Source organism: Globicephala melas, chromosome 17 (assembly GCF_963455315.2).
Source record: "Globicephala melas chromosome 17, mGloMel1.2, whole genome shotgun sequence".
NCBI lineage: Eukaryota > Metazoa > Chordata > Mammalia > Artiodactyla > Delphinidae > Globicephala > Globicephala melas.
The window spans coordinates 12,138,017-12,153,909 of record NC_083330.1 but is presented as its reverse complement, the minus strand read 5'-3'; the positions used below and the strand labels follow the sequence as shown (position 1 = coordinate 12,153,909).

The 15,893-nt window shown below is 39.8% G+C and overlaps 1 protein-coding gene across 5 annotated transcripts in view; it reads right to left on the bottom strand.

Moving 5' to 3' along the window:
* Positions 1–15,893, bottom strand: part of SGK3 (serum/glucocorticoid regulated kinase family member 3) — a 149,168-nt gene that overhangs the window by 108,344 nt on the left and 24,931 nt on the right. The window contains exon 1 of one of the 5 annotated variants that reach the window (XM_060286987.2): positions 6,315–6,558. The exons of 1 other annotated variant lie outside the window; for it this stretch is intronic. The gene's annotated coding sequence lies outside the window, so the exon portion shown is untranslated. Of the gene's footprint in view, positions 1–5,448; positions 5,512–6,314; positions 6,559–15,893 lie in introns of those variants that run through there. 3 more of the 5 variants (XM_030859627.3, XM_030859630.3, XM_060286983.2) reach the window with 3 other exon arrangements.

Below are 15,893 nucleotides of genomic sequence, written 5' to 3'. Positions count from 1 at the left end.
TCATCAAAAAGACAATAAATAGGGACTTCCCTGGTGGCTCAGCGGTTAAGAATCTGCCTGACAACGCAGGGGACACAGGTTCAAGCCCTGGTCTGGGAAGATCCCACATTCCACAGAGCAACTAAGCCCATGCGCCACAACTACTGAGCCTGCGCTCTAGAGCCCGCAAGCCACAACTACTGAAGCATGCACGCCTAGAGCCCATGCTCCACAACAAGAGAAGCCACCGCAATGAGAAGCCCGTGCACCACAATGAAAAGTAGTCCCCGCTCACCACAACTGGAGAAAGCCCGCATGCAGCAACGCAGCCAAAAATAAATAAAATTTTTTAAAAAATGATGTTAATGTTAGTAGGAACTTGAAATAAAGGAAATCTACGGCAGAGACAAAAATCAAAGGGGAAAAGGGGCATAGTCTTATAAATCTCTTAAAAACTCTTCTCTGCTAAAATATTGGAGAATCTTAACTTCCATTAAATAAAAAAAAATCATTTCCTACAGACAAAAAAATAAATTAAACCAAATATTCATGAGAAGACAGAGTGGGGGTAAAAGGAGATGAATTAGAAAAATGAAAGGTACTGATGTCAAAATGGGCTAAAAAAATGTAAACTATGCACCACTATGTACACTTAGAACTACAAAACCAACAACCATTTTTTAAAAATTATAGTATAATCTTAACTTCTGAGTGTTTATTAACAGTGGTCCAGGTTCAAATAAGCAAATAATACAGTGCTTTCATGTTTAAGGCATCATCAATTTTAGCACCATGTTGTTTGGAAGCAGAATAAAAATGTCTTCTCAAAACCTTTTTCATTCATGTTTATGAAAAAATAGGCCTTTACTCTCAGTGTAACCTAAGTAGCTATTGCCTTGGTACTGAGCTCCTCATAATGTTTGGCCCAAGCACCTTTACAGGTGAGCTGAAGTTGGTATGAAGTCAGCTACCTGGGCTTGATCCCCAACATGCACGTTTTGAGAGAGTCCCCAGGGACACCTTAATATTCCTGCAGCCAGCATTGTCTCTTCTCTAATTCCCAAGGATGGAAGGCTGATCTACATGTGCTTCTCACCAATACATTTCTCTGCTGATGAAAGTTGGGAAGAAAAGGGTTTGGAACCTTGATACACCATTTCTCAAAGACTGCTAACCTCTGGTCTCAGATAACCTTCTTAGTCTTCAACTTACTTAAAAACAAAGAGATTGTTTTTAAACCAGAGATCTAGAACTTCAGATATATTTCCTAAAGGAATCAGTGATTTTACCTAGAAATGAGCTTTCAAGACCAAAGCACACTCTACTCAATCTAACATCTTCAATGGGGAAAAAAAATAGCACAAAACAATGCTACTGCAGTGACATGAACCAAAAAATATATGTAAACGGTTTTAAATTTTATCATACATGCCAGTGCTTAAGGAAAAACAGCTTATTTAGAGGCGAGGAGGTGGGTGGAGACTTCTGTGGAAATTCTGAAAGAAATTACTGGGTATTCTCAACTACTAGTTCTTTATAATATCTACCTTTCCTCCCAAACTAAAAGCTTTCCTTTTCCTTATTAAAGGCTTGTTCTTAACTGTATCACCATGATTAGTATCTTCTTTGCTCAAGACCAAAATGAAGAAAGTGCGATGGAGAAAGGACAGAGAGAAATTTTCTTAAAGCAAAAGCTGGAAGAAGAGGAAAAAAAGAACAAGGTTAAAAGGGGGACTAAGCTCTCAGAAAGTGGAGGAAAGCCACAAAAGGATATAAGAGAAAAGTGTGGGCGACAGCCTGTGCACATGTGCTGTGGGAGAAGAAAAAGGGCGTGGAGAGATTAGCCCAGACAGATGCTGTCTGGAAAAACTGGTGGGGTTAGTAACTAGAGAGTTGTATGCATGAAATTATACTAAATCAAGTGTTACTAACTCTGAGATAGCCTATAAGAGGATCACAAGAAACTTCAAGGTCACCTATTCCTACCATTGGAGGAAGCTTTGTTAAACCAATTACTCCAAACAATGTACTTATCATTAGGAGACTATTTCAAAACAGCTGAAGTTCAACTGTTCTAATTTTTAACTGAATTCAACATTTTTTCCTTCGTTCAGGTCCATTATTTCTGCTTTTCCTTTAGTGATCATAATCTATGATATAAGAATATTCTATCATTTCTCTTCTTAAATATCTTGTATTTTAGATGTACTTAGAATATTGACTGACCTCCATCAAAAGGATATATGCTTTTTGCTGATCTGAATGGATTTGTCCATCCACACACCCTTACCTCATCCTCTTTATGAGCAGTAGTATAAATTTCCAGTAGTGTTATCCAGATTTGGGGAATGGCAGGTGGCCAGGAAATGTAGTAAAATAATTGGTTCAAAAGTGCCTGGAATCTATGACGTTGGTTGACTAAATAAACGTGATTCTCTAACCAACAAAGCAAGCCCGCATAAAAGAAAAATTCTAATGTCATTGGAAATATGGATATGCACACACAAATGAAAGTTTAGAAGGATATACTCTAAAATGCTAATAGTGATTATTGAGTGGTAGGTTTACTGATGATACTTATTTTCTTTTTTCTTTGAATTTTTCTTAAAAATATTACTTTGGTGATTTAAATATTTTTAAAAGAACATATAGATAATAGAAATACAAAATGGATAAATTATTAACTACAAAGTGGAATACTATGCAGCTGTCAAAAACAATGATGTAGGGGGTTTCCCTGGTGGCGCAGTGGTTGAGAGTCCGCCTGCCGATGCAGGGGCACGGCTTCGTGCCCCGGTCTGGGAAGATCCCACATGCCGCGGAGCGGCTGGGCCCATGAGCCATGGCCGCTGAGCCTGCGCATCCGCAGCCTGTGCTCTGCAACGGGAGAGACCACAACAGTGAGAGGCCCGCGTACCGCAAAAAAAAAAAAAAAAGTGAAATGAGAACAAAGATTCCACTATAAGGAATGCAATAGGTAAAGGAAAACAGAGACACTGAGTCCCTTAAAATAATGTGGGAGCTGTTTCTGTCAGGAATAACATGTTACATAATTTGAGTTTCATGAATCAGCAGTTTAGTCAGTAATTTACATGAATTTTTTTAAAAGAGAAAAAAAAAAAACCAACCCTGAGGATTGGAAAAGGTAAAGTGGTTTCTGAACAAGGCAGGTTTCAAAAGTATTTTATTCCACCCCCACGCAGAAGAAGGCTGACAGGCAGATGACTTGGTCTGGCTTCATTAAGGGTTTCCTACCGTCTAGTATCCCTCATGGGAAGGGCCACTCCATCTCTCATGTTTCTCGATAGCCCTTCCCAATTCCTCCCACTAGGTAATGGCCATATTGACCTCTCTCACTGAAAGTTATCCATCTGGAGGTAACATACTTTAGGATACACAGTTATATTTGAAGGATAAAAAGTTGATGGATTTTTTGTTGTTGTTGTTTTTTAAAAGACCCTTTATATTAAAGTAATTGCAATACTTCAAAAAACACAGTAGTGATGTCAGACACTTCAAAACAAATTACAATACCTATGGTCACTGTATGTGAACTTGATCGTAAATCTAGGTAGCTGAATCATTTCACTTACGTTGAAAACCTACAGTGATTTGTAGTCCTTAAAAATGACCTTAAATGAGCAGGGAGAGACAAGAAAGCTGTCAACACAAACACGAAATCTATGTGTCCAATCTTAACTCTCTCCAATTCAGAGGAAAAAAGTAGGATGCTTGAGAAAGGAAAAAAAATAAAAAACCTATTTGTTTTTTCAAAAACCAGAGATGAGGGACTTCCCTTGTGGCCCAGCGGTTAAGACTCCACGCTCCCAGAGCAGGGGGCCCAGGTTCGATCCCTGGTCAGGGAACTAGATCCCACATGCTGCAACGAGAAGATCCTGCATGCTGCAAGGAAGATCCTGCGTACTGCAACTAAGACCCCACGCAGCCAAATAAATTAATTAAAAAAAAAAAAACAGAGATGCTAAATCCCAAGAAATGAGTCCAAAGGGCATTCCATCTCATCCCTTTTGTAGAAAATATGTTGTAGCAGATACTGTTTGAAATAACAGAGAAACATTGGACTAGGCCTGGCAGTCTCTTAGGCACAAATCAACTAAGGGGTTTGAGAGGCATAATGTTTTGAAATAGCAAGAAATCTGAAGTCATTGGGAATCATTTATTCCACAAATGTTTATTACAGGCTGGCATGTGCCAGACACTGTCCACACACCTGTTCTCCATTCAAGCTCTGCCTCTTACCAGCTGTGCCACCCTGGATAAAGCATTTTAACATTTCTATGCCTCAGTTTCCTCATCTTTAAAAACAGGAATAAAAAATGGCTACCAACCTCACAAGGACCCTCTCAAGAGCAAATAAGTATACCTGGAAGGACTTTGTAAACCATGAAAGTGTTAGTTGTCATTTGGCTGAATTGAATTCATGAATGTCTGTGTGCCATAAATTATATCAGAGGAAAGTGAGCCTTCCTACTTCTGGGAGACACTTCATAATCTTATTAAATAAGGCTTAGAGTGTCATTTAATCATCTCCCTGGAAATTTAAATATATGAAACAGAGAGAGAAAGCTAGTATGACATGCAGATTTTGACATTAGATTCATAATCACCATAATGACAAGAACCGTGTTTGTTTTATTCACCATTTTGGGTCTCAATCTGGCCATCAGGCCAAGGCACTCATTTGAAGAGGACACTTAATCCTGGAAAATATGCTCTCTACATATCTGCAAATCACAAATTGGTTACCTAGAAGGTTGATCCATCAACTCAGTGTTACCTGCAGCAAATGGCAGTAAAATTACAAAGCATTATTTGTTACATTGATGTGTTCAAACAAAAATGCTCTATTTTATGGTACATTTCAAGTTCAGTCTGACCCTAAAATATAAGCTACAGTCAAATAAATTGTCAATCATATCGGGAAGGAAACAAAATTAGCCTCAGTGCAGTGGCACTTGAAGAAAGGGGGAAGTTCTGGTCTCTCCAGAGTTAGCTAAGGATGGGCACTATGGCAGATGAGAAAGACCATGTTACGGAAGATGCTAGGCATGTGGCCAGAGATCTGCAAGGAAGAGGTCTCACTCCCGTGGCTCCAGACTCCCTTCCCCCAGGGAGTGGAGGGGTGGTGGCTTGCTTACAGGACTGGAAACAGAGAGCCAGAAGGCACACCCAGTCCTAAAATATGCCTGAAACTTCCTCTAATGTTTCTAGCTCTTGCAATGACATTCAGGGAACTGAAGTATGCATAGCCTCTTCGTTGTTAGAACTGCTATAATTTAACATTTTGAGTTAATATTTATAAAGCATTTAGAAAGAGCCTAACACATGTAAGAGCTATCTAAGTGTTTGATAAATAAATAAAGCACTTCCCAGATTGGCCAGGTGAATTATTAACCTAGTGACAAAGTAGAGAATCAAAATACACAACGATCTACTATTTTTTTTTACCTTGATAAAGCTTTGGAAACTGTCGTGCTCTGTATTTATTCCTGCACCTCAAGTGTACCCTACAGAGTCTTGTGCAGAACTGAAATTCTAATCATGGTTCAGAGATCACTGCAAAATTAAATAATGAAAGAGTTTAAGTCTCAAGAGATGAATTCTCTTTTCTATCTTTCCAAGTAACCACCACTGAAAAGGACAGAATCTAAAAATCTCAGAGCATTTCTAGATGGCACATACCAATGCTAAGGTGGGAATCTATAGAGCCAGATGCACTTTAAAAGGCATAGAAGGGGTTCAAATCACAGGGAACGTAAAGGGCAGCCACGCACGGAAGTCGCAGACTACAGGTCCGCTGACAACAGGTTAATGATTTCCATGCCCTCCGCTCCGAGGCCTCCTCCATCCCGGTTCTCACAGATGACCCGCATCCACTCTTGACCTCAGGTTGTGGCGTGGGTGGGATCTCCCACCCCCCGGTTCCCGGCTCCTCTACGCTCCGAAACCGCTCACGGGTTAACAACACCCGCCCCCCGCGCCAATATACCACTCGGGCGTTTAGGAATAGGAAGGCAGAATCTGAGTTCACCTCGAGCAAACAAAGACCACAAAACTCTCAGAGCCGAAGCCTGGGCCGGGGGTATGGTTCTTCCCCTCCGACCAACTCGGAGGTTTCCAGGCTGAGGGAGGGGGCGCTGCCAGGGGACCCGGGAAAGTCACGTTATCTCTGGGAAGAGGCAGCAGGCGAGGCCCGGGCTCCCCTCGCCCCGCCCCGTCTCACCTACCCGAGGGGCCTGACTGCGGCCCGGAAGCGCGCGGACCCTGCCGCCCGCCCGCCCACCCGCCTCGGGTCCCGGCGGCTCCGCACTTACCCGGCTCCGTGGTGCTGCCTCCGCGCGCGGCGGGCGCGGAGCCGAGCGCACTCGCGCTTCCTCCTTCCCGGCAGGGCCGCCGGGCGCTGGCGCTTCCTCCCTGACGCGTCACGGCGGCCGGCTCCTCCCGCAGGGTGCGCGGGGCCGCCGGGGAGAGCTGGGCGTCCGGCCGTGCTCCGGGTTAGGCGCCGGCTCCCGGCTGCGGGGCGGCTGGCGCCGGGAAGGAGCCGCAGGCTGAGCTGTGCCCCCGCCGCGGAGACCCGCTGTCCTCCCACTTCCCCGAGAACCCGCGCGAGAGCCCCGGCGCAGCGCGAGGTCCGGCCCCTCGCCGTGGGCGCAAAGTTCATAGGACCCCGCGGGATCCCGCCTAGAGGCTCATACTCTTCGTTTGTTTCCCGCTGCTCAGCTTATAGTGACCAATGCCCAGGGGCCCAAGAACGGCGTGGGCCCTAGCGCCCGGGCTCGGCGGGGGAACTTGACCCTGGCGCGAAGGGAGCAGGACCGCCGGACGCCCGGAGAGACGAGAGCCACCCGGGAGTGGCCTGGAGGGCATGTGATGGGGTGTAAACTGGACACTCAGAGAGGTGAATAAGTATCCAGATAATTCAGGGGAACACCTATGCTTCATGCTTCATTTAGCATTCTCTGAACAGTTTTCTACTTTTTCATCAGCAGAGTTTTGGCCTTTGTAAGACAGGAGAGCGCTTTCACAGATTGGCAGATCCTTTATACAGAGAAACTTCCTTTCCACACCTCTTTTTGGATCCTCTGTGTGTGTGTGTGTGCGCGCGTGTGTCTGTGTGTATATTGGCATTCCATTAATCTCCAAGTCAGCTGAGGGCACACTGTACAGCTTCTTATTACTCTGGCTATTTAAATACAGAAGTTGCATTTTAGAGCCATATGAATCTTTTTTTTTCAGACAGGGTGAAGAGAGGTACAGAATGTGTGCGTGATTAAATGGGTGTGGAGTGAAGTGGTCAAGAGTTTGAAGTAGAGTGCTTTTTGGTTTTGCCCCACAACCAGTTAGGTTTTATCAGATGTCACTTGAAGATAGACTCAAACAACTATTTAAAGAATCCCACGTGCATATCGTATTTCAGATTTTGAGTCAATGACCTATACTTTAGCTCATATGATTCTAGAGAACTTGCCACAAATCTATGAACAAACGAACTAATAAAGGTAATTAGAAGAACTGATTTATGTGTGGCTTCCCTAAATTCAGGGGACATTTCCTTATATTTAAAATATTCAAAAATTTAGTCTCACAGAAAAGGTAAGAATATTCATTTCTGATGTCAATTAACATTGTATGGCCTTCTCCTTCTTAAAGAAAATGGTTTGTGAATCAAATACTTTTATAGTTCAAAACATAATAATCCTACAAAACTTTCTAAACAGTGATATTCAGTGGCATACAGAAATGGATATAAAATACAGTGGATTCTAAAATCCAGTAGATACTAATCAACACATTGCCAGTGGTCCTTTATATGTTTTTACCGTGATCCATACAAAGCAATCTGCACAATAAAGCACAGAGAAGCTAGAGAAGTTCCTCTCTTGAAACAAAATCAATAAGTGATCAGTGATATATCTTAACTAAAGCCATAGTCACAGTGCTGAAAAATTTCTCAGACAAAAGGAACTTTTGTGACAATGAACTCCAAGTGGAATCATATCATTCTCACTTCAGAGACAAATACCTGGCTATCACCACTTTTCAACTTCTTTTTTCTTTTGTTTGAAAAACAAACATCTGGGAACCATTATATTTCCAAGATAAATTTGTCCTCCTGCCGTGAAGAACACACACACACACACACACACACACACATAGACACACACACACACACACACCCTCCAACTCCCACAAATGCTTCAAGACAAAAGTTGGCAGGTGACGTTCAACTGATAAAACGTTGGGTATTTTGCCTTTATAATCTGAGAGCTGCAATTTAATAGCTTGATTTCTCAGAACACTAGAGGTCATAAATATATTCACAAACTATTGAAGGGTTTTTTCACTTAAAATTAAAGTACACACTTTAAGACTGATCATTTTGATCAATCATATTCACCTATAGATAAAGATCATATCTCCTTTTTCCTTTATGTTTCCAATTTCTTTTAAGTTTACACTGTAAAAGTTGTTGAATGTTCAGCAATATCTAGTTGATGTTTATGCCTTTATAAAAGGTTTCATGTAAATTCATGTAAGTACATTTTTTAAATAGAGAAAGTTTTTTGTTAGACTCTGGATTCCAGTATTTTGTTTGAAAATATGATTCAGTTCATGCAGATTGGGCAAATGTTGTGTTCATCTGTTATATCTATAATGTAGACATTATGAGCACAAGCTTTGGAATCGGACAGACCCAAATTTAAGTTGTGGCTCTGCCACTTTCTACTTCCGACAAATTATTTCACCTCTGCAAGCAAAGGTTTTGTCAGGAACGTAAGGATGATAACAGTATTTTTTTCTCCTCAGTAAAACAGATAGTAATAGTGCTTATCTCATGAAATTGCTATGAGGATCAAATGAACCTAGTAGAATGACTGGAACATATTATTCAGTTGATTGCTATTGTCATCATCGTTATTGTTAGCTCTAACACAGATATAAAAATGCCAGTATTTCATATTTCATTTGCACTACTATAAAGAATGGTCAGTTTTTAGAGTTTTGGGATTTTTGTAGAAGTCCTAAAAGTAACAGGAAAAAATCATAAAATACTAAGATATAGTTATGTTCAGAAGTTTAGATAACTGGACTGTCAATACTGTAAACTATTGACCCAAACATAAAAAAAAAACAAAAACAAAAAACTACCTAACCAGGTTATACAGTATTTCTTTTTAAATAATATGTTACGATGAGATGAGTGCCTGTTGTTTTTTATTTTTAAGTGAGTTCTGGTTTATGATCTTTTTTAAAAATTTATTTATTTTTGGCTGCATTGGGTTTTCGTTGCTGCACACGAGCTTTCTCCAGTTGCGGCGAGCGGGGGCTACTCTTCGTTGCGGTGCACGGGCTTCTCATTGCGGTGGCTTCTCTTGTTGCAGAGCACGGGCTCAAGGCGAGCAGGCTTCGGTAGTTGTAGCACGCGGGCTCAGTATTTGTGGCTTGTGGGCTCTAGAGTGCAAGCTCAATAGTTGTGGCGCACGGACTTAGTTGCTCCGCGGCATGTGGGATCTTCCCGGGCCAGGGCACGAACCCGTGTCCCTTGCATCGGCAGGCGGACTCTCAACCGCTGCGCCACCAGGGAAGCCCAGGAAAGGTGTTTTTGATTCATGTTATTTGCATAGTTTTTATAGCACCTTTTCTTTCATTCTACTACAGACTCACCTACTTAAGTGGGTCAGACATCATGAGTTGTTGCTATAGTTTCCAGCTATGTTTATCCATTGATATACCAACCGTAATATCCCACAACTTCAGAAAAGAGAAAGCCATTTTTATTGGGAAAGTCGTTTAAGGCATAGTCCTAGCCATGAATTGGCTCAGAAAATAATTAACAAGAAAAGCCTGCTTGAGAATATGAGTTTAAATGACCAATTTATTGAATTTTTTGAGCAAAGCAATTTAATAAAGCAATGCAAAGTATAGTTAGAATAACTCAGATCCTCACGGGAACTGAAACAGACCGGTTTACACTGCCTTAGCACAAAGCAGAATTACCCTGTTTCCTTGATCTGGAAAACAGTTCAGAGCATGCTCATTTTGTGTGTTGCCTGTGGGAGTGGATCAAAGCTCAACATCTTTCTTGGGCCAAGTTAGCCATGTTCAAACTCAAAACTGAAATGCCTAAAGTTCAGGTGTGTTTTGTAATAAAGAGAAAACTCCATTTTAAAGCAAGACTATATTAGGGTCAAATATAAGGCTTTTCAGGACTTCCCTGGTGGCGCAGTGGTTGAGAGTCCGCCTGCCGATGCAGGGGACACGGGTTCGTGCCCCAGTCCACGAAGATCCCACATGCCGTGGAGCCGCTGGGCCCGTGAGCCATGGCCGCTGAGCCTGCAGCCATGGCTTTTCAGATCACAGAACTTTCTTACTTTCTATATTAGACTCATGAAAAAAACCAACGGGAAGTGTTAGGAGATCAAACCGCCTAAACTGCTAGCATCAGCTTTTTGATTAAAAAGCTGCTAGAAATTGCTTTAAATCTTGCTAAGAACATTCCATTATCTGAAGTAAAACTATTATCCTTCCCTGTTAAGGAAATCTCATTATCTTCCGATCTAGTTATTATGAGCATCAAGAACAAAATTAAAATTGCCCCTTTTTTCTTTCTCATTTTCCCTCTTTGTTTTTTTCTCTCTTGTTTGGATAGTCTGTTACATACATAAACTGTGTCTGTTGTTAGTTGACAGTAGCTTATTTACATAAGTCCTGTCAGGAGTTCCAGTGTCCCTCAGAGAATCATATTAGGCCTTTGAGCTCAAACCTACTAGGTAGACTTTGAAGATAATAATTATTTTAGTTAATTATCAGTATAGAATAATAGCTTTCTTAAACACCATTCATTTGGTGACTCAGTTATTTACTGTTAATTATGTGCAATTAATGATTGAACCTGTCTCATATGGCAAAGTCTTAATAGCCTTTGGCTTAAAGAGATGCATGCATTGCTGTTATTTCCTCATCTAGGTCCCTAAGGTATCTGTGTCTGGCTCAACCAGATATGTCAAAGGCTTAAATGGAACTTAAAGGACTATAACTCTTCATATACCAGAACACCCTTAAATTCCCTAGGTTTTCTAGAATAAACAGCTTCAGTTCTTTTAACTTTTTCCACACCTCTTTTTCTCTTTTTTTAATGTTTTACAACTCTCGTACAACTTCTTTCCAAATTCTCCACATTCTTTTTTAGATGAGATGCCCATTATGAGACATGGAATCTTCTTTGAAACGATTGGGTAAGTCCTTAGTATAGTGAGAGCATTCTCTCAGCCCTTCAATTCACACTCCTATAATGCAACTTAGAATTATTCTTACATTTAGAATTATATTTCATCATTAGACTTTAAAATCAGAACTCTAGATGCTTGTTTAGCATACTTACACTTCTCAAATTATATTTAAGAGGTTATTTTGATTATCCTATTGAACTCCTCTGCACCTGTTTTACCAAAACTATTTTTCCTGGATGATTTTTAATTTCATCACATTTGTTAAGACAAGACATCCAAAGTGGAGGGTACAAATCCTAGGAGTACTCAAGACAATTTACTACAGTTGAGAAAGAGGATATCCCAGTGTGTAACAGATCTTCCTCAACTTACGATGGGGTTACATCCCCAATAAATCTATAAGTCGAAAATACTCTAAAATGCATTTAATACACCCTACCTACTAGAGGTCATAGCTTAGCCAAGCCTAGCTTAAACCTGTTCAGAATCCTTACATTAGCCTACCGTTGGGTAAAATCCTCTAACACAAAGTCTACTTTATAATAAAGTGTTGGATATCTCATGTAATTCATTGAATACTGTACCGAAAGTGAAAAATGGAATAGTTTTCTGGGTCCAGAATGGTTGGAAGCGTATGGGTTGTTTACCCTCGCGATTGCCTGGCTGACCAGGAGCTGCCGCTATCCAGCATCACGAGAGAGGATCATAGCAGCATATCCCTAGCCCAGGAAAAGATAAAAAGTCAAAATTTGGAGTTCGGTTTCTACTGAATTCATATTGCTTTCACACCATCGTGAAGTTGAAAAATCGTAAGGTGAACCATTGTAAGTCACGGACCGTCTCTATTTGTTTTACCTAAAAAGGAAGAAATTAAGCTGTATTATTCAACATATGCACTGCCACTGGCATGCTCATACAGTCCTTTGTCAGTCATTCGTATGCTCTGCGAGGTATCCTGAGAAGGGTGCGCTTCCACTTGAAGGGAAACCTTCATTCATCCATCATCAGTGTGATGCAGTTTTGTGTGGTACAGGAAGTCACTGATGTGATTAATTTTGTAAAAACTAATCCTTTCAATAGAATCTATATAATATTTTGTATTGAGATGGGGAGTCATTGTGGAAACTCTTTATCTTCTATCATAGTATTCAAGATGCTTGGGCTTAAAAGCATTTGGAAAAATGTAATTTTGTTGCAAAAAAACAGTGCATGTGTCCTATTAAAACTAATATATGCACGCTTAAAAATTTTGGAAACAATTTTTTATTTGTTTAAATATTTTCCAAATAATGGATTTCAGTGGGTCTTAAATTCATCTGTTGAAAGGATAAAATTCTTTTAAGTCACAGGCAGACCTCTGAGATACTGCAGGTTCGGTTCCAGACCACTGCAATGAAGCAAATATTGCAATAAAGTGAGTCACAAATTTTTTGGTTTCCCAGTGCATATAAAAGTTATGTTTACACTCTACTGCAGTATATTAAGTGTGCAATAGCATTATATCTAAAAAAAGTACATACCTTAATTTAAAAAAGACTTTATTTCTAAAATATGCTAGCCATCATCTGAACTTTCAGTGAGCCATAATCTTTTTGCAATAGGGACATCAAAGATCACTGATCACAGAGCACCATAACAAGAACAAGTTTGAAATATTGCAAGAATTACCAAAATGTGACACAGAGCCACGAAGTAAGCAAATGTTATTGGAAAAATGGTGCCAATAGACAGGCTCAACACAGGGTTGCCACAAACCTTCAAGCTGTAAAAAGTGCCGTATCTGCAAAGTGCAATAAAGTGAAGCACAATAAAATGAGGTATGCCTGTAGTTTGCAAGAATTGCTGATTGATAGCAAGCAAAATGGAAATTTACTAGTCAAACTTCAATATAAACCTTTGTAGAACTGGTTGATGAGATTGAAAAAAGAAAATGAGTACTTTAATAGATACAGTCAACAACAATGCATTTCTTCCATTTAAATCTAAATATCTTGTTGAAATACCTTTTCCAGTTATGATAGTTATTAAAATGTAGTATTAGAATAATCTAACCTTAGGACCAGATCTGCAAATCACGACAGCAAGAAGAGTTAAGCCAAGAATTTTAAAAAGGAATAACATACCAAGTAACAAAACATCAAGTGAAAGCAAAACGCTCTTATACTATTAATCAAATACCATTAAATTATTTAAATATATTGATTATTTCATATTTTTAAATTTGGGGTTTATATTGTACTATGTGTACAATCTATTGCTATAGGTCACAATTACATAATTTATACAGGGGTGTGCATGCAGAAACATTCTTAAAGATGGGGTGCATTTTCAAAAAGCAAGTTGTCGGTTACCTTTCGCCATTCCTACTCCTTCATTTGGTGTCATCTAAGAATTTAATGCCTTTTGTTCTCTTCATTCTTCATTCAATAACTATTTGTTTAGTGCCTAGTGTGTGCCAGGTACTGTGCTAGGTTCAGGGAGGTAGAAATTAAAAATATAATCCCCACCCAGATCAGTAGTTTAAATCATTTATGAAACGTATAAAAGGACCTATTCCCACGACTAAACTCCACACTATCACCTGCTTCTCAACTCCTTCCCCCACCTCCAAACCTGGCCTTTACATATGTAATGATCCACTGTGGATGGGGACTTGAATCTGAAACTTGTCATTTGAACACCTACTTAATTTTTATGTAGTTTAAGTAAACCATTTATGACTTATTTTCTCTTCTAGATATCTGCAAGGTGCTTTTAAGGCAATCTTATGTAAATATAAATATTACTAATTCAACAAACACTTCCTCTGCAAAGCCCTGTGTTAAGACAGAGGGAAGTTTTTTTGTTGTTTGTTTTTTTAACATCTTTATTGCAGTATAATTCCTTTACAATGGTGTGTGAGTTTCTGCTTTATAACAAAGTGAATCAGTTATACGTATGTTCCCATATCTCTTCCCTCTTGCGTCTCCCTCCCTCCCACTCTCCCTATCCCACCTCTTAGGTGGTCACAAAGCACCGAGCTGATCTCCCTGTGCTATGCGGCTGCTTCCCACTAGCTATCTATTTTACGTTTGGTAGTGTATATATATCCATGCCACTCTCTCACTTTATCACAGCTTACCCTTCCCCTCCCCATATCCTCAAGTCCATTCTCTAGTAGGTCTGTGTTTTTATTCCCGTTTTACCCCTAGGATCTTCATGACCTTTTTTTTTTTTTCTTAGATTCCATATATATGTGTTAGCATACGGTATTTGTTTTTCTCTTTCTGACTTACTTCACTCTGTATGACAGACTCTAGGTCCATCCATCTCACTACAAATATCTCAATTTCGTTTCTTTTTATGGCTGAGTAATATTCCACTGTATGTATGTGCCACATCTTCTTTATCCATTCATCTGATGATGGACACTTAGGTTGCTTCCATGTCCTGGCTATTGTAAATAGAGCTGCAATGAACATGACTCTTTTTGAATTATGGTTTTCTCAGGGTATATGCCCAGTAGTGGGATTGCTGGGTTGTATGGTAGTTCTATTTTTAGTTTTTTAAGGAACCTCCATACTGTTCTCCATAGTGGCTGTATCAATTTACATTTCCACCAACAGTGCAAGGCTACAGTAATCAAGACAGTATGGTACTGGCACAAAAACAGAAATATAGATCAATGGAACAGGATAGAAAGCCCAGAGATAAACCCACGCACATACGGTCACCTTACCTTTGATAAAGGAGGCAAGAATATACCATGGAGAAAAGACAGCCTCTTCAATAAGTGGGGCTGGGAAAACTGGACAGGTACATGTAAAAGTATGAAATTAGAACACTCCCTAACACCATACACAAAAATAAACTCAAAATGGATTAAAAACCTAAATGTAAGGCCAGACACTATCAAACTCTTAGAGGAACACATAGGCAGAACACTCTCTGACATAAATCACAGCAAGATCCTTTTTGATCCACCTCCTAGAGAAATGGAAATAAAAACGAAAATAAACAAATGGGACCTAATGAAACTTAAAAACTTTTGCACAGCAAAGGAAACCATAAACAAGACCAAAAGACAACCCTCAGAATGGGAGAAAATATTTGCAAATGAAGCAACTGAAAAAGGATTAATCTCCAAGATTTACAAGCAGCTCAGGCAGTTCAATAACAAAAAAACCCAACCCAATCCAAAAATAGGCAGAAGACCTAAATAGACATTTCTCCAAAGAAGATATACAGACTGCCAACAAACACATGAAAGAATGCTCAACATCATTAATCATTAGAGAAATGCAAATCAAAACTACAATGAGATATCATCTCACACTGGTCAGAATGGCCATCATCAAAAAATGTAGAAACAATAAATACTGGAGAGGGTGTGCAGAGGGAAGTTTCAAGGTACAAAGATGAACTGTACTTTCAAGGGGGATTTTATATCCTTGATATAACATATGAAAAATGAGAAAAACACCTTAATTTTTTCTTTATGCAACGTAGATTGCCTTCACTATTGACTGTATTCCTCAGTATACTGCAATTTTTAAATATAAATTTATTTATTTATTTTTGGCTGTGTTGGGTCTTCATTGCTGCGCCTGGGCGCAGGCTTCAGTAGTTGTGGTTCGCAGGCTCTAGAGTGCAGGCTTAATAGTTGTGGCACACGGGCTTAGT